General features: G+C 41.5%; 1 protein-coding gene across 1 annotated transcript in view; it reads left to right on the forward strand.

Moving 5' to 3' along the window:
• CNTN6 (contactin 6) overlaps positions 1-18,398 on the forward strand; it is a 187,164-nt gene that overhangs the window by 67,479 nt on the left and 101,287 nt on the right. The gene's annotated exons all lie outside the window — the stretch shown is intronic.

Consider the following 18,398-nt stretch of genomic DNA (forward strand, 5'->3'; position numbering starts at 1 on the left):
GCCAAAGCTTTTTACCTAGGCTGTGAATCACTGGGGCTTGATGGCTTTTTACCTAGGATGTGAATCACTGAGGCTTGATTGTCCAGCCCTAAAACTAGGCCGTTGGACCATGTATTCTGTATTAGGGTTGTCTTTGTTATTGTTTTTGGTACTCCGGGGGCTCTGTCAGCTCTCTTTAGTCTTCATTGTAAGATCATTGAAGAACAGGAATCTACTTAGATAACTGGAGTAGTTTGGAATAATTAGCTGCCATCTTAGTGCCTATAGTGAAGAACTAGGAAGTCAATTAAAGGAATTCTTAGCCCACAGAAGAAAGTAGAGCTGACCCAGTTCTGGTTACTCATCTTTTTCTCTTTCTTTGTTTGGTGAGCAAGTAGACATGCCATTATGATGCAGTGACTGCTATGCTGCATGTTCAAATCCCCACTATGCTATGAAGTCTTCTGGGTGACCTTGGAACAGTCTTTCTCTCTCTTCTGTTGTGATAAAATGGGGATAGGGAGAACCACGTACTCAGTCCTGAGCTTCTTGGTGAAAGGATAAGATGAAAATGCACTAGTTAGATAGGAGATTAACCAGTAAACAAATTCTCCAATCCATGTTGTCTTACAGTCTATGAGGTTCTGTGGCTCATAGGATACGTACAAATTTTGGTGCTGGGCAAGAGAACAGTTTGGTTTTTCAGGCCAGCACAAGGACTGGAATCCATTGCAGCTGCTGCTTTTGCTGGCTGGTATGATCTCATCAGATCTCAGAAGCTAAGCAGGGTCAGCCCTGATTAGAATTCGGATGGGTGACTTCCAAGGACTACCAGGTGGTGATGCTAAGGCAGACAATGTCAAACCACCTTCGGACGTCTCCCACCTCGAAAACCCTATGGGGTCGCCATAAGTCAGCTGTGACTTGACAGCACACACACATGTTCTTCAAAGCAAAACTGTACATAGCTAGGGCTAGTGCATTACTCTGGCAATAATGGAGAGAGATGGGGAGGGGAAAGTGACTGGGTTCGAATCCATGCTCTGCCCTGGAAACCTGCCAAGTGACCTTGGGCTCTTCACAATCTCTCCTCCTAACCCATCCTCACACGTTTGCTGTTGTGAGGAAAGTGGAAAAGGAGAGAATGATTGAAAAGCTACTTTGGACCCCTAATGAGGGAGAAAAGCAGGATATAAGTAATTTTTAAAAAAAATAAGCATAGAACGGTTCCAAACATATGTGAAAATAGTAGAAGAGGCCAAAGGTATCTTTCTGGTGCTTCCTAGTCATAAACACATGCTTCACCTGCTTTGCTAAATATTCTGCTGCAACTTTTTGCCAGTTTGTAGGATCTGAATATAGTTAGACTGCCATTGTAAAACAGCAGAATTAATGTGGAGGGGGAGAGAATGGAGTTTCTGAAATGTTCAGCAAACATAAAAGCCTCCTTTCCCTCTGATTACTTCATTTTGTTGTTTTCCTTTGAGTGCACACAAATTGCATGAGCATCAGAAAGCAATACGGCATTGTTCAGAATGTCACAACCTTTTTTAAACTTGTAGCATACGGTAGAAAGCAGAAAATGAGAAAATCAATGCAGTTAAATCAGATCAGATATTCTGAACTTCACAATCTTCTCACCTGAATGCTAGTGTACTGGGCTATGCACACATCCTGGAAAGACAGTTAAGTGTTGTTATATTTAGATTTGAAAGATACTTTGGAGTAAATGTAGTCTTGTGTAATGATGAACACTAATTATCCACAAAAAATTATTTGCTGATTATTTTACTAATGAAATCCCATCAGGATAACGGCATGCAAATTGGGAGCAGGGGAAAAGGGAAGCAAAGTCATGTTCATTTATATTTATGTATCTTTAGATGTTATGTTTGTATACTATCCTTCCTCCAAGAAGCTCAGGCTGGTATTTGAATCTCATAATAACCATGTTTGGATGTTAACGGCCAGTTTCAGATCATCTGCACAGATAATGAAACTTGGTGAATTGGATTGTGCAAAAAAAAAAAAAAACCCCAGTAAATTTCAGGTTTGCTTTTATTGGGCATAATTTTTTCGGTAAACCCGAAATATGCCGAATACCGATAAATATTAGTATTTGACTTATTTCCGGGTTTACCAAAAAAAATTGGGTCTATTATAGTCTATGGGGATTTTTTTGAAGCTCATGTGGGGACATTTTTTGAGGCAGAGTTTACAATGCTTCTCTATGCAGGAGAAAATTAGCATGTCGGGGAGAACTGGTGTAGTGGTTATTTTTTTTCCATAAAATTTTTATTATTTTTAAAATATTTTACTGTCTAGTACTTTTCAACAACACATTCATTTCATAAATCATACAATAAAAAACTTTAACAGCGTCATCGAAAAGCATATTCATCTATTAATGAAAAGATATTCAAATAAGAGACTTCCCCCTCACCTTCCTCCATCTTGCTATAAATTTATCTATTCTTTTGCAAAGAAGTTCTTATCCAGAAAAATACATCAAGCTTGATTACTAAGTTAATTCTAAATTATTCATTTACAATTAGTGCGTGTTTATTATTGATTTCATATATAGTAACAGATTTTATTTCAAAACCGTTCTTAAGGTAAAAGGATTAGATCAGTAAATACAAAATTCCCTAGTCATCATTTAAATCCCTGTTTAGCCCTCTGTTTCTCTCTATCACCCATAAACTGCATGTTTCCTTTTAGTTTTGTTCTTGCTGTGAATTTTTGTTTTTCCAACACTTCTGTTATTTTTGATATCCTGTCTTTTTTGTCCAGATGTCGAGGCCAACTCCTTTTTCTCCTCTTCTTGTTGATGTTGTGGCTCCTGGTTAAGGTCAGCTAGATCTTTTTCATAATTCTTCAAAAAGTTTTTTACCTCCTCCTGTGAAGAGATAGTAAATCTGACCTCTTTTTGGTAAAAGTGAGTCCCTGTGGGAAGATCCAGGAGAATCTTATTCCATTCTTCTTCAATGTCCCAGTAAATTCTTTGTACATATTTCTCTTCATCATCAAGTGTCGTGGGATATCCTTAAGAATGATAAGAGGATTTCCATTCACTGACAAAGGATTATAATAGAGGGTTTGCATAATATAATCTTTCATCCTTATATCATAAAAGGAAATCATAATATCTCTTGCCTTTGTCTTCTCCAAACTGGTGGGTAAAGGAATTCTATATACTTTGTTTATTGCATAATCCAGATCTTGTTCACTTATATGAATCAGGTCAGCCAATGATTTTATGATAGTTATTCTGGTACATCCCATTGCTTCTGGAAAATTGCGAAGACGTACGTTCGATTGTCTTAATTTTACCTCCATAATAGCCAGTAGGTCCATAACATTTTGTTGTTGGAAATGTATAGCTTGAATTTGATTACCTTGAAGTATCTGTTTATTTTTAATATCTTTCTGTTCTTCAATTGCCTTTTTAATTGAAGTATCCATTTTTCCCATATCAGTTCTCATTGTAGATATTTGAGATTTCATATTTGTAATTTTGCTTGCCAAAATGTCCAATTTCTGACTAGTCTGGTTGGTAGTTTGAGTTAGACTAGTCAATATGTTGGTTAACTGAGCCAGACGTTGAGATTGTTGCTCATATTGTTTAGTAAAGGCATCCATGTGTTTTGTTAACATTTCCTGTATTTTCTCGTCGGCCTTTCCCATGTTTATTTCTGAAAATAGTTCTGACAATTCACCAATACCAAGAAATGCTGTTTTAAATATGTTGGCAGGGTCCAAAACCTTGTAGTGGTTCTATTCATCAATTATACAGGTCCTGGGATTAAATGGCTGCAAATTCTTCTCTCCGCTGTAAAACAATTAGTGCTGTTGTAAAGGGCCATCAAGTTTTATTGACACTCTGCTCGATTGTAAAAGAAGGGGGTGGGCTGGGCATTATTTAAATCGCAGACATTCGGCCGTCTTGTTTTCCAGTGGTAGGAATATGTTGCATGTTGCACAATAAAGGCACACTTCAAGCCCTGCGATTTAGTTTCCTGTATGATCTTTCCCTTTCAATCTCGATGGTTTTCTATGATGAATCGGAAAGACGTCATCTCCAGAGGAATTTAGCCCATTCGCTCCCACCCCTTTTAACACCTCGGCTTCTAATTGGTAGCTAGAGTGTCTGTCAACCGTCCCGTTTGTTATGCCAAAGTGGAGATCGAGTAGATAAGGCTCCTGCCAGTCAACTATACTCTTTTTAAACAAACAAAGTCACTTATATTCTGGACAGAGAGATGCAGATTGCATTGATGATTATTACGATCTTCCAGAGCTTCAATTTCAAGGTAAAGACAAAAGAATTCTTGCAACTTACTCAGATGTTGGATGATAAGGTTACGGTGATGATAATTTTCTTAGATGGTGATTGAAGGGGGAGGACTGAACCTTGAGTCCAGGAAACATGGCGCTCAGCCCAGCTGCCCCAGCAGGAAGTCCTAGAACTGGTGTAGTGGTTAGAAGCTGTGGACTCTAGTCTGGAGAACCAAGTTTGATTCCCCACTCCTCCACATGAGCGGCAGACTGTAATCTGGTGAACCGGGTAGGTTTCCCCACTCCTACACATGAAGCCAGCTGGATGACCTTGGGCTAGTCACAGTTTTCTGAATTCTCTCAGCCCCACCTACCTCACAAGATGTCTGTTGTAGGGAGAGGAAGGGGAGGAGATTGTAAGCCAATTTTATTCTCTTTAAAAGGTAGAGAAAGTTGGCATATAAAAACCAACTCTTCTTCTAATTTAGATACCCTTGTTGTGGTCGCTGCCTAGAGTATGTTTCTCATATCTTTGGTGTTTTGATTGAGGTTGTCACTTCAGGAAACTCACAGATATGTTTCAGTCCTATCAGAAGAATACACCTAACAGTACTATTGCTTGATATTGTATTGACATTTAATTTGTTACATGGCTCGAGAGACAAAGTTCCCTAATAAATATTTAATTTCTCTTAAGCATGGAACCAGCAAAATAATTGCATAACACAAAAAAACAGTGTCACAGATAAAGATTTTATGAATGTAGTAATTCAAAGAATGCAACTATTTATCCGATTAGGAGCATATGTTCCAGAATGTTACCACCAGCTGGTTATTGCAGTCCCATGGAGTCAGGAATGAGGCAAAGGTGTTAATATACTTGTCCTCCTTTGGGCTCACAGTCTATTTATCCATTATATTCCCCATTAGCCCAGCAAAAAATAATTTTTAATTTCTAGACAAAGGAAAATACATCTGATCTATTCCTTTGACAATAGATCCTTTGAACTTAAGACATACAAAACAATTACCCTATTCATCCCAAAGTAAACAACTAGATCTTTCTATTTATGTATGTTTACTAGGATTTCACTAATTCCTTAATACTGTTTTCATTAAATTTCTTTTTGTAACTATTCTTAAACTTTTTTCCCTGCTCAACTTAACACAGACAACACAATCCTAAACAGAGCTACTGGTGTCTAAGTCCGTTGGAGTCAAAGGATTTAGAAGAATGTAATTCTACTTATGATAGCTGGCATTGTAAGCTTATTTTACTAGTAGGGAAAACTACAGTCCTTCCTCTTTTATCTTGAAGTCTAAATGTCTGTCGTTCAGCTTATTTTTTCTGTGGTGGGAGATTCCTTTGCAATAAGAAGGAGAATCTGATGCAACAAGCAGGTCTTGAGAATATTTTATGAAGGACGAGCAGAGCCTAGAGGCCACTATTTTCTATGGTTTGACAATGACATGAATTATTTATTTACAAAACAGATATACCACTTCTGTGGAGACTTACTCAAAGAACCTCACAAAGTAAAAACAATGCAATAAATTTAAAAAGATCAATTATCAAGTTTATTATAAACAATATTAAGCAGCCTAAAATGGTATCCGTAAAACAGCCCTTGGGCTAGAAGCAGACCCTAAAAACTATTTTCAAAGAGCCAGTGTGAAATCCTGGGTTAAAAGGGAAATTTTTGTTTGGTGCCTAACAGAAGATTAAGTGCAGCCCAATTCTAAAGGGGGGGTTGTTAAGTGGTGCCCAGAAACATGTAGCTGCACTGCCTTAGGGCTGTCGATTTGGCTCGTCCCGGCGGTTTTTAGTTTGGATGGAACCAAACTCAAAAAAGGCGGGAAAACGGGGAGCCGAATTCAGCAAGTTTGGGGTGTTCGGCGAATAAATTCAACAAATTCAGAGTTCGGCGCAGCAGCATAACCGTCAGTAAGCAACTAGCAGCATTCTCCAGCAGCCAATTGGTGGCCAAGTTGGGTCTTCTTCTGGCCAATCAGTCGCAATTGAGTGTATGAGCCCAGCTGCTGCGCGGCCTGGGGAGAGAAAGAGAGAGTATCTGTTTGTGTGTGAGAGAGATCCCCCTTGGGGGGGGGTGCGTGTGCACATTCGAGCAATTCCATGGCTGCAGGGGGTGCATTTTTGGGGGTAGAGCCCCCAAACTTTCAGCATAGCTTTAGAGGACCCTTCTTGCAACAACCCCCAAGTTTTGTAAAGATTGGATCGGGGGGGAAAATATGGGGCCGGGAAGGGGTCCCCCCATCCTTAATGTGCATCTCTGACAGTGGGGTTTGGAATTAGCAGAGCTTGCCTCCCACGCCCAAAACTCCCAGCCCCGACAAACAGCTGAGCTGTGGGGAGCAAGGGCGGGGCAGGTGCAAAGAAGATGGAACAGAAGACATCCACAGTAAGACCCATTTTGGGGCTTTTCTCTATAATTTTTCTCCTGTGTGTGTGTGGGGGGGAAGCAGAGTCTGTGGGTGGGTGGGGAGGGAGCAGTTTCTGTGGGTGTGGGGGGGGAAGCCAAAGGGGTTTTTTGCCCCTTCTGCCTAGGGTGTGTGTGCCCCCTCGAGTCTCTCTCTCCCTGGTTTGAGGGGGGGCTTCAGTTGTGTGTCCTCAGGTTTTCCCTCATTCATAAGAACGGTTAGGTCTATTTTGATGCTTGCTCAAAACTGGTTTTCAAATTGTGACTTAAAGAATGCATTTTCCTGGTCCCGAGTCCTATGTAAAAGGGGAAATTCCACCCCCTCCTGCTCCTTATGCTTAGCTAGCGTGCCTCTGTCCCTTTCCATGGTTTACAAACTCCCAGGCATCACGTGTTGCTTTGCATGGTTGCAAACATGCTGCTTTGCATGGTCTGCATGGTTTGCATGGTTGCAAACGTGTTGCTTTGCATGGTTGCAAACATGCTGCTTTGCATGGTCTGCATGGTTTGCATGGTTGCAAACGTGTTGCTTTGCATGGTTTGCAAACTTCTTCGCACCTGCCCCGCCCTTGCTCCCCCCAGCTCAGCTGTTTGTTGGGGCTGGGAGCTTCGGGAGTGGGCGGCAAGCTCTGCTAATTGCAAACCCCCATTGTCAGAGGTGCACATTAAGGAGGGGGGATCCCTTTAGGGGCCCATATCTCAGCCCCCCCCCGACCCAATCTTCACAAAACTTAGGGGTTCTTGCAAGAAGGGTCTCCTCAAGCTACACTGAAAGTTTGGGACCTCTACCCCCAAAAATGCCCACCCGGAGCCAGGGAAAGGAGCTATTGTGTTTTTAATGGCTTTATTCGGCCGAATTTTTCCCCGAACTCCGGATCTCATGCCGAATTGCACAGACCCGAAATGGGGGATTTCGGACTTAGGCATTTCCCAAATAAAAACGGGCTGAATTTTGCCAAATCCGAATTTTACTGATTTTTTTTTCAGCAGCCCTACACTGTCTCCAGAGCGGCTTTCTGCCAAGCACAGCAAGCTGAAAATACATTTTGGAAGAAACCCTATGGAGCTCTCCATAGAGTTCCATGGGTCTATGCCTGCCTATGTGCAGGTGTAACTCAGTGCCTGCAAAAAGGGCATTCCCAGGCTGAAAGGGCTTAGGGAGCTGATTAATGTCAGCTCCACCGCCGGGGACAACCCCATCAGCACCGGTGCGAGGCCTTGTACCAGAAAAATGCTGCCGATGAGGGAGCGCTGGCGCCTGAGCTTCACGCTGCTACGAGGCTCCCTTACACTGGAATTAATGTCCCTGCACCGGTGTCCATGCCCACTTAGCTGGTACAAGTGGCACTTATACCGGCATAGGGGTCACGCCGGCTCCTGAGGCTCCTCCCCCCTTCAGGATTGCTCACTTAGGCACCAGGCAAGCCTCAAGGAGGAAGACATTCCAAACAAAAGGTTCCACCACTGATAAACCCTACTTCTGGTTGCTACTGACTCATCTCTGAAGACAGAAGTGTTGACAGCCCAGCTTGAGAAAAAAGATATAACTGGCAGGCTGGACCATACAAGATGAGTTGATCTTTCAAATACCACAGGCCCAAGCAGTTTTAAAAGGTAAGAACCAGCATTTTGAACTAGGCCTGGGAACAAACAGATCTCTGTGCAGATATTTAAGCTCAGTGGTAATAATAATAATAACAATAATAATACTTGTATCCAGTCCCCAACAATAACCTGGCTGCCACATTTTGGGCCATTTGAAGCTTCTGGACCATTTTCAAAGGTACCCCCAAAAAGACTGCATTGCTGTAATCTGAATGTGAATGTGATCACTACAACCTTTTTGAGGAATGGCCGTAGCTGTTATAACCACTGAAGCTGGTATTTTCTACTAGAAAACATTCCATTGTGTGAGCCAATGTGGTACAGTCCAAACACAACTTATAACCTCATTGGGAACTGGGCCTGACATAGATATCTGGCCTGAGTTGTATAGTGTGACAATTTCCTTTTAGTATTTGCCTGCCTTTTTGTTAATATTCAGATTCTCTTAGACGTAGTGGAGATCTTTGGATATATATTTATTCTTCTGTTTGGGTTTCCAACAACAGTACTGAAGTGACATTAGAAATGAATTGATGCCGGTAATGATTATGAGAAAATGTACAGAAATTCTAAGGCTGTAAGGAGGCCAGCTCTGATGATAACCGTAGCTACCCTCAACTGCAGGCTTGGTGGAACAACTCCATTTTACAAGCCCTGTAAAAATCTGAATATATTTTAGGGCTCTGGTCTCATTAGAAAGGGAATTCCACCAGGCAGGGCCAAGGCAGAAAAGGCCCTGGCCCTAGCTGAGGACAGCCAGACACATTTAAAATATTCATATTTTAAATGCAGAATTTCAAATTTGAAATTCAACATTTGATTTTCTATGTCAAAATTTACCTCAAAACTTGAAATAGTGGCTGTGGGGGGGCGGGATGACAATATCCTTTGTGTTGGTGGTAATCAATATTAAAAGTTTTGAGAAGCACTGAACAGGAATATTTATTTAGCGTATTTAAGCATGTTTAGCATATTACCATATTTAGAACTACATAGGTAGTTCTGAAGAGGAAGCCTTGAGCATGGTTGAACTTCAGTTAAATGTAATATGGAGGTCCCAATTAAGATTCAGGATGCTTGGCTGGAACTTTGGCAACGCATAGAACATTTCCCCTATAAATTAAACAACAGCAACTCTATATTAAGTTTATACAATTCAGTCTCTAGAAACTTCTCTTTGAAGAGCAATAGATATTAGTGAGATATTGTTATGAAGACAGCATATATAGGTCTCAGAGCAGTTAGATTTTATTGATAAAATTTAATATTTTTGAAGGTTAAAAGCAGCCTCTTTATTTGCAGTGTGGTAAAGTTCTTTTTACTGTCCTTGATGGCAATAAATTGTTGAATGTAATATCCACGGTATCCACCAGAGTCTTTCGTTTTATTTTTGGTACAACACACACAAAAGATTACAGAAGTTTGTTGCTGGTTTTTTTTAAATCAATGTGGAGTAATCACTCCCCCCTTTCTTTCAAATGTGGATGGGCTCCACTGCCAAACTACTATGGTCTATGACTGCTATAAATTAATTTTTATTAAACTACTATATGGGGGGAAATGGCAGGGGAGTACTTACCTGCAAGGATCCCCTTTTCTGCATTATTTATTTCATGAGGGATTCATCTTTTCGAGATAAGGAAGAACTGTCTTATTACATCATCCTTTGGGGAGGGGCTGTGGCTCAGTGGTATAGCATCTGCTTGGCCTGCAGAAAGTCCCCGGTTCAATCCTCATCGCCTACAGTTAAAGGGACTAGGCAAGTAGGTGATGTGAAAAACCTTGGCCTGAGACCCTGGAGAGCCACTGCCAGTCTGAATAGACAATACTGACTTTGATGGACCAAGGGTATGATTCAGTATAAGGCAGCTTCATGGGTTCATGTGTGTAGGTCACCATCTATAATCCAGTGTTGTAGCTCACAGGTCTTTCCTGTTGCTGATATAGAAAGTCAGAGCGCCCGTGAAGTCCTGTAGCTCTGTCTACCAAAGGTTTCCTCTGTCGATATTTCTGGCATCTGTACAGTCTGTGTCCTTTTGCTTAGGCATATGGATGCAAGGGGAATACAGTCCATTGTTAAAATGCCTCATGTTTTGGCACAGTGATGGGAAAGGTCTTGCTGAGGCCACACACATCCTCTTTAAAAGACTTTATTCAGTGATTTTATTAAAATTTGCCTCCTAATGACACTCTCCCATCCATTCGGATTCTGCAGATTATAGAAGCTTGCCTGTAGGAAACAGAGTAGGCATTTTTATAGGGACTCCCTTATTGGCATATGATGGTCCCCGGTTTCACCTTCTCTGCAGAACCTACTCAATTCAAGATCATTACTTTTCTTTCTTCCTTTTTTTAAAGGGGTGAGGGCTCTATTTGGACTATTTCTGTCTAATTCTTATGAGGATTTGCCACATCTTTAAGCAGGGTTAATGTGGGGTTATATAGACTGGTGTTTTGTTCTTAAACCATTTCTTTTAAATGGTCTTATTTTTTCTTTTTGTACCAAAGTACAGTTAATCAGTCAGTAATTCTCTGACTCTTCCTTCTTTCACTTTTAAAGCCAAGATAATATATTCACTCTTCTCCAGGCTTTTCAGTTTTCACCAGCTAACACCATCAGACTTGTGTTCTCTGTAGTCCATTGCTCCTCAATGATTTACTTGATTTTCCATTATAGTTTGATATACTTATCCTGTTTTTAGTGTTCTTATGGGAAATGCAATTTCTTTTTTTTTCTGAATTCACTTTCAGAATAACCATCGATTCCTCTTATTGACTTTTTCACTTTCAAAAGAGAAATTTATCTTTGATTTCTCAGTGCAGTTTTCTGTTATACCTCTTGTGCCCCTTTTGTAACTTCAGCCCTTGGATGATGGATTTTTTTACATAACACACAACAGCATGGTGCTCTAGCAGGAGGATAGGAATGTCCGAAAAGACCTTGCCTGCCTCTGAGCATATGGAGAGTGAATTCTGAAATTTTGCAGAACCTTCCTTCCTACCTCTCCTCTCTTTGAATTTCTCTTTTGATCAAAAATAGAATTGATTTGAAGATGTCTCCAAATTCCTAAAAGGAGGGAAAGCAATAGGTGGTTGGATTTAAAGGAGAAATTGGGTAAAGAGGAATTAACAGAATTTCTCTTAACTATGCTACTTGATTTAATAAAACACTCATGAGACTGGCTGACTTTATTTAGTCCGACACTGAAATCCCTCGGATTTTGTGGTAACTGATGTGCTGAAGAGATTCAGCAATTTGCTAAACTAAGATCGAATCAATATGTTGTGCTTATAGTTAAAAAGTATGGTGTAGCCTATAAGCTGTTAAATAATAACAGGGTTTCACAGAAATACAGAAGACTCCTGGGTGATTGTTAATGCAAGCACATTTTGAAATGTGGGAAATTTACTCCTAGTTATATTTGAGATGGCAGGTTTCTTTTAAAATGGTGAGGATGAAAACTGTCACCAGCTAAAAATGAGTTGACATCTGTCGGCTTCTTCTACACATCAGTCTATCTTCTTACCACTACATCTAAAAAATTAGGACTGGATTTCTAAGATTTATCAGATTGCATTTCAAATTTAATAATATAGTGTATAGTGTTGATGGGTTGGCCAAATTGGTGGTGTAGTTCTTCAAAGCCTGTCCAAATGAGGAATATATCATCTAGATACTTTGTATAGGACAATATGTTTTCTAAAGATATTATCATTCTGAAGAATGAACTGATTCTCCAATCTATCCACCAATTTACAGTTTTGGGGCTCATTTTGAGCTTGTTGCAGGCCTGATGATATCATTAGGAATGTACAAACATATGAATAGCCCTGCTCAATAAGACCAGTGGTCCAACTAGTCCAATATTTTGTTTCACAGTGGCCAACCTGTTGCCAACAAATAGGTCACAGAGACCAAGACCTTCCCCTTAAGTTTTAAAGAATATAAAAAAATTCTGGTGTACGCTTAAACATTTTAAATACTCAAACTTCAGAACTTTAATAAAGAATTAAGAGTTATCATGACATCAGCATAATTTGAACAAAGCGCGTTTATAAATAAATGTATTCCACATAATTTTTATTGCTGGATTTATATATAAAGTGCAGTTTTTGACAACTTGAATGTATCCCATATTTTAAAAAGCCATTTGGAGACAGGGCGAAAAAGATTTTTTTCTAATCACAGATGATTGTAATCTTAGAAGCTGTCAACAGATTAATTACAATTTCCAAATCATTTTCCTCTAGGCCTTTAAGGTCATTCAACAGTACACAATGGTTGCACAAGAATCTTATACAGTGAGGGGGGAAAGTATTTGATCCCCTGCTAAATTTGCCCGTTTGCCCTCTGACGAAGAAATGACCACTTCATAATTTTAATGGTAGGTCTATTGTAGCTGTGAGAGACAGAATAACAACAGGAAAACCCCCAGAAACCCGGAAGACAAAAGTCAGAGATTGATGTGCATTATAATGAGTGAAATAAATATTTGACCCCTTTGCAAAAGATGACTTAGTACTTGGTGGCAAAACCCTTGTTGGCAATTACAGCAGTCAGACGTTTCTCGTAGGTGGCCACCAGGTCTGCACACATCTCAGGAGGTATTTTGTCCCACTCCTCTTTGCAGATCCTCTCCAAGTCAGTAAGATTTTGAGGCTGATGTGTAGCTACTCGAACCTTCAGCTCCCTCCACAGATTTTCGATGGGATTAAGGTCTGGAGACTGGCTAGGCCACTCCAGGACCTTAATGTGCTGCTTCTTGAGCCACTCCTTTGTTGCCTTGGCCGTGTGTTTTGGGTCATTGTCATGCTGGAATACCCATCCTCGACCCATTTTCAATGCCCTGGCTGAGGGAAGGAGGGGCTCCCCAAGATTTGATGATACATGCTCCTGTCCATCATCCCTTTGATGCGGTGAAGGTGTCCTGTCCCCTTAGCAGAAAAACACCCCCAAAGCATAATATGTCCCCCTCCATGTTGGACGGTGGGGATGGTGTTCTTGGGGTCGTAGGCAGCATTCCTCCTCCTCCAAACACGGCGAGTTGATGCCAAAGAGCTCGATTTTGGTCTCATCTGACCACAACACTTTCACCCAGTTCTCCTCTGGGTCATTCAGATGTGCATTGGCAAACTGTAGACGGGCCTGTACATGTGCTGTCTTGAGCAAGGGGACCTTGCGGGCTCTCACGGCGTAGTGTGCTACCAACTGTTTTCATGGTGACTATGGTCCCAGCTGCCCTGAGATCATTGACAAGTCGCCCCCGTGTAGTTCTGGGCTACTTCATCACCGTTCTCATGATCATTGCAACTCCACTAGATGAGATCTTGCATGGAGCCCCAGACCGAGGGAGGTTGACAGTTAGGGTTAGGGTTGTCACCTTCTCACCAAGCTGCTTGGCAATAGTCTTGTAGCCAACTCCAGCCTTGTGCAGGTCTACAATCTTGTCCCTGACATCCTTGGACAGCTCTTTGGTCTTGGTCATGGTGGCTAGTTTGGAATCTGATGGATTGATTGCTTCTGTCGACAGCAGAACCCTAACCCTAATCTGGCTGGTTGATAGGGGATCCAATACTTATTTCACTCATTATAATGCACATCAATCTCTGACTTTTGTCTTCTGGGTTTCTGGGGTTTTTCCTGTTGTTATTCTGTCTCTCACAGCTACAATAAACCTACCATTAAAATTATGGATTGGTCATTTCTTCGTCAGAGGGCAAACGGGCAAATTTAGCAGGGGATCAAATACTTTCCCCCCTCACTGTAACCTCTAATCTGTTCAATATATTTCAAAACATTGTCGAAGGCTTTCACGGTCAGAGTTCATTGGTTCTTGTAGGTTATCCGGGCTGTGTAACCGTGGTCTTGGAATTTTCTTTCCTGACGTTTCGCCAGCAACTGTGGCAGGCATCTTCAGAGTAGTAACACTGAAGGACAGTGTCTCTCAGTGTCAAGGGTGTAGGAAGAGTAATATATAGTCAGAAAGGGGTTGGGTTTGAGCTGAGTATTGTCCTGCAAAAGTATTGTCCTGTAAGTATCAAGATAATGTGCTAATGAGGGTATGGTATGTTAATATGGAACCATTGTATCCTGAAGTGATCTGTTAATGTGTGTAATCCAAAGCTAATCTGTATGGCTATTGTTGAATGTTGTCTTTGTCTGGAGGTTTTTCAGGGCAGGAAGCCAAACCTTATTCATTCTTAAACTCTCCTCTTTTCTGTTAAAGTTGTGCTGATGTTTATGAATTTCAATGGCTTCTCTGTGCAATCTGACAAAATAGTTGGTAGAATTGTCCAGTCTTTCAGTGTCTTGGAATAAGACCCTGTGTCCTGTTTGTGTCAGTCCATGTTCAGCCACTGCTGATTTCTCAGGTTGGCCAAGTCTGCAGTATCTTTCATGTTCTTTTATCCTTGTTTGTATGCTGCGTTTTGTGGTCCCGATGTAAACTTCTCCACAGCTGCAAGGTATACGATATACTCCTGCAGAGGTGAGGGGGTCTCTTTTGTCTTTTGCTGATCGTAGCATTTGTTGTATTTTCTTGGTGGGTTTAAACACTGTTTGTAGGTTATGTTTTTTCAAAAGTTTCTCCATCCTATCAGTGACTCCTTTAATAAATGGCAAGAATACCTTTCCTATGGGAGACTGTTTTTCTTGAGTTTTCTGATTTTTGTTTGGTTTAATGGCCCTCCAACCCCATGTCCTCACCCCGACCCTCCTGCTGGTTGTAGGCTCAGCCTGGCAACCCTAGTACCCACACAGGGAAGGCAGACAAGCTAATTCCCTTACCCCTTCTTCCCAAGGAACTTTTTTTTTTTTATTCCCTCTCTGAGTTTCTTTTTCCCAATTTCCTCGTCTCTTTCTTCTGGGCTTTATTTTCCTTCCATTCTGTTTGTGTCTATTCATTCTCACTTTCCTTTCACTTTCCTATTCTTTTTCCGTCACAAAATAATTGGTGTGGGGTGCAGGTGGCATGTCAGCTGCTTTTGCAATATGAAAAAAACAATAACCCTGAGAATAAACATGGGACATCAGTTGCTGGTGCAAACTATATGGTCCAATGCCCAGTGGGGACTCCTTCTTTTCAGAAGTGTCCACTGTGATTTCTGTTCTTGTTTGGTATTTCTGGTAGCCAGGAGAAAGATTCCATACCTGCCAATTGTCCTTTACCTCAGGATTCCCATTCTTTTTGAGCCTGCAGGCATCTTTGGAAATCTGACACAGAGTGGTGGGTGCAATCACAATATGGCTGCTGCAGGAGGCAGAGTGAACCCTAGTGGTTGTCAACCTCCAGGTACTAGCTGGAGATCTCCTGCTATTACAACTGATCTCCAGCCGATGGAGATCACTTCAGCTGGAGAAAATGGCTGCTTTGGCAACTGGAGTCTATGGCATTTCAATCTCTCCCCTCCCCAAACCCTGCCCTCCTCAGGCTCTGCCCCTCAAATCTCCAAGTATTTTCCAACCCGGAGCTGGCAACCCTAGTGAACACGGCCCCCCAATTTCAGGGACTGCGGTTATGCATAATTCTAACAGTAACTCTTCAGCATTTTAGGCAGACACTCTATATAACAGGATGCCTTTTAAAATGAACATATTGTTTAAAAATACTTTGTTCCATACAGTGAATAGCCTTGCTCTGTGGTGGCAGCTGCTGCTGAAGCAATGTTTTTTAAAATTCTTTGCTGCTATTCATATCACCAATGGCCAAACAAGCTTTGCTGGGCAAAAGCCCTACCCACTTTCTAAAAACAATAGGCAGGTACCAGAAAAGTTTTTGGCAGACATCATGGTGCCAAGGCACCACGCTAGGGGCCTCTACTTTACTTTCATTGTCAACTCCTTGAGTGCTGTCCTGGAATGAAAACTCATCCTCTTGCTTTAAAAGAAACAATGTTTATTACCAAAGTCTTGAGTGAAATTGCAAGAGTTGGCAAGGTTCAGTGGCACCAGCTGAACATCTTGCCTGTTCTGTCAACCTGCTTCCCACCATTCTCTAGAAATATCCCCATATGTTTCAGTGTATATCCGTAATGTTCTCGCGAAAATCTAATTCGGTTAACACAGACAAACATATGTTTTCCTTGCCATAAGCCGAGCGGATGCTTGCTGTGGTCCGCAAATGTTTCCTGCGGACGATGATGACTTGCCACCACGTGCAGCTGAGCCCCGTCTTCTCTGTGCCACACTCAGAAGGATCACATTCACACCTGAGCATCCTGCCCAATCGACATGAGATCGTTACAGAGCTGACTGATTAGCTGCGCCATGCCAATAGTCATATGCCAGAATGCAATGATGGAGGAGAATGAGAGGGGAGGGGAAGAGTGCAATTGGAAGGCAATTGGAGCTGATAGCAAAATGCAGCGTGAAGCAAGTTGATTTTCACAAAGTGAGACAAATGCCGGCGCAGGAAGGAAAGAATTATGGGGAGTCAAGTGATAACTTATTCATACATTTCTGCAGAAAGTATCACAGTTAGAGAATATACCATCTGTGAAATAAGGCTGCTGTTCTTTAAATGTCTATTAGCAATTGCAATCCATTCCAAACACCTGATCTCCTCTGTGCACTTCTTGACGAAAAATATATATTAGACTTTATTAGTTTATGCCATGCTACATTACAGCATTGTTCCAGGGACTACAATACTAGTAAGAGATGTAGTATCCTGGTGCCAGTATTGTAGATAATCATACAGATTTAGTTTAAAAAGCTCACACCCCAACATTAACACTTGGGTGAGTAATAGAAGCTGGTTAATGATTTTGACTGCTAGGAGTCTAGCTTTCACCTCTGATTTCAACTGCTAAGTAAAGCGGAACACAGAATATACGATAGGAATTCTAATACTCCCATATTTACCATATTGCAGTATAGGTAGTCAGGATTATGACACTCTCTGATTCATCCCCTCCCTCTTGTACCTGCCCCCAACATATTCTTAATGAAGTGGCTTTAAAAATGTGATCTATATAGACTGGAGGCTCCTGAAATAGATAGCCCAATCTCATTCAATCTCAAAGCTAAGCTGGGCAGCCCTTGGCCAGTATTTGGATGAGAGACCACCAAGGAAGTCCAGGGTTGCTATGCAGAAGTAGACAATGGCAAGCCACTTCTGAACATCTCCTACCCTGATAGGGTTGCCAGGTCCCTCTTCACCACCGGTTGGAGGTTTTGGGGCTGGAGCCTGAGGAGAGCTGGGTTTGGGGAGGAAAGGGACTTCAATGGAGATCAGTTGTAATCGCAGGAGATCTCCAGCTAGTACCTGGAGGTTGGCAGCCCTATATCTTGAAAATCGTATGGAGTTGCCATAAATCAGTTACAACTTGACAGCAAAACCACCACAACAAATTGGTCGGGGAGGTGATGGCCTTAAATTGACAAATGTCGAAATGCACCAGTTTCTTGTTGGGAAAGTACTGTCAGTGTGTATCCTCATTATATGAAGTTCTGTAAAAACAAAGCAAAATATATTTTCACTATATTAGCACTATTCATTTTATTCCCTTAGTGGAACTTTTCTTTTAAAACCCTGACAGCCCTCTTCTCCATCAAATGAAGCTTTTCTGGAAGGTCAAGGACACTGGACTTCACTGGCTTAATTGTCTTCTCCTGTCTTGTTCTTAGAGGCTAGGAGACATGAATGAACTGTTTTTGTTTTTGTTTTTTTTTAAAACAGACTTGTGTGGCCTTACTTTGGATTGAGGCTATTGCACAGGGGGATTGGGGCTACTGCACAGGGGGGAATGTTGGCTTAGTGCTTGCCCGACTTGAAATTTTTCTTGCTTCTGGGAGGAGGGAAGGGCAAGCAAGTTTTTGTCCCTGCTCCCAAAGCAAACTGCCCAAAGGCAGTAGGAGCACTGTGACAGAGTAATGGCAAGACACCTGGAGGTAGCCATCCTAGCATCTGGATGAGAGGTCTCTGAAAGCCTAGAGGTCCCTCAGAAATGGAAAGCCCAAAGGGCACAAATAACTGATGATGAGGTTAGCGCTGGAGCAGGGCTTGGGCACTGAATGGGCTTAGAACCCACAGATGGAACTGTTCTCTCTGAGGCCATCTCTTGTCCCCGGCCATGACAATGTACAAACATTTTTGT

The sequence above is a fragment of the Euleptes europaea genome, chromosome 1 (assembly GCF_029931775.1).
Source record: "Euleptes europaea isolate rEulEur1 chromosome 1, rEulEur1.hap1, whole genome shotgun sequence".
In the NCBI taxonomy this organism is placed as follows: Eukaryota; Metazoa; Chordata; class Lepidosauria; order Squamata; family Sphaerodactylidae; genus Euleptes; species Euleptes europaea.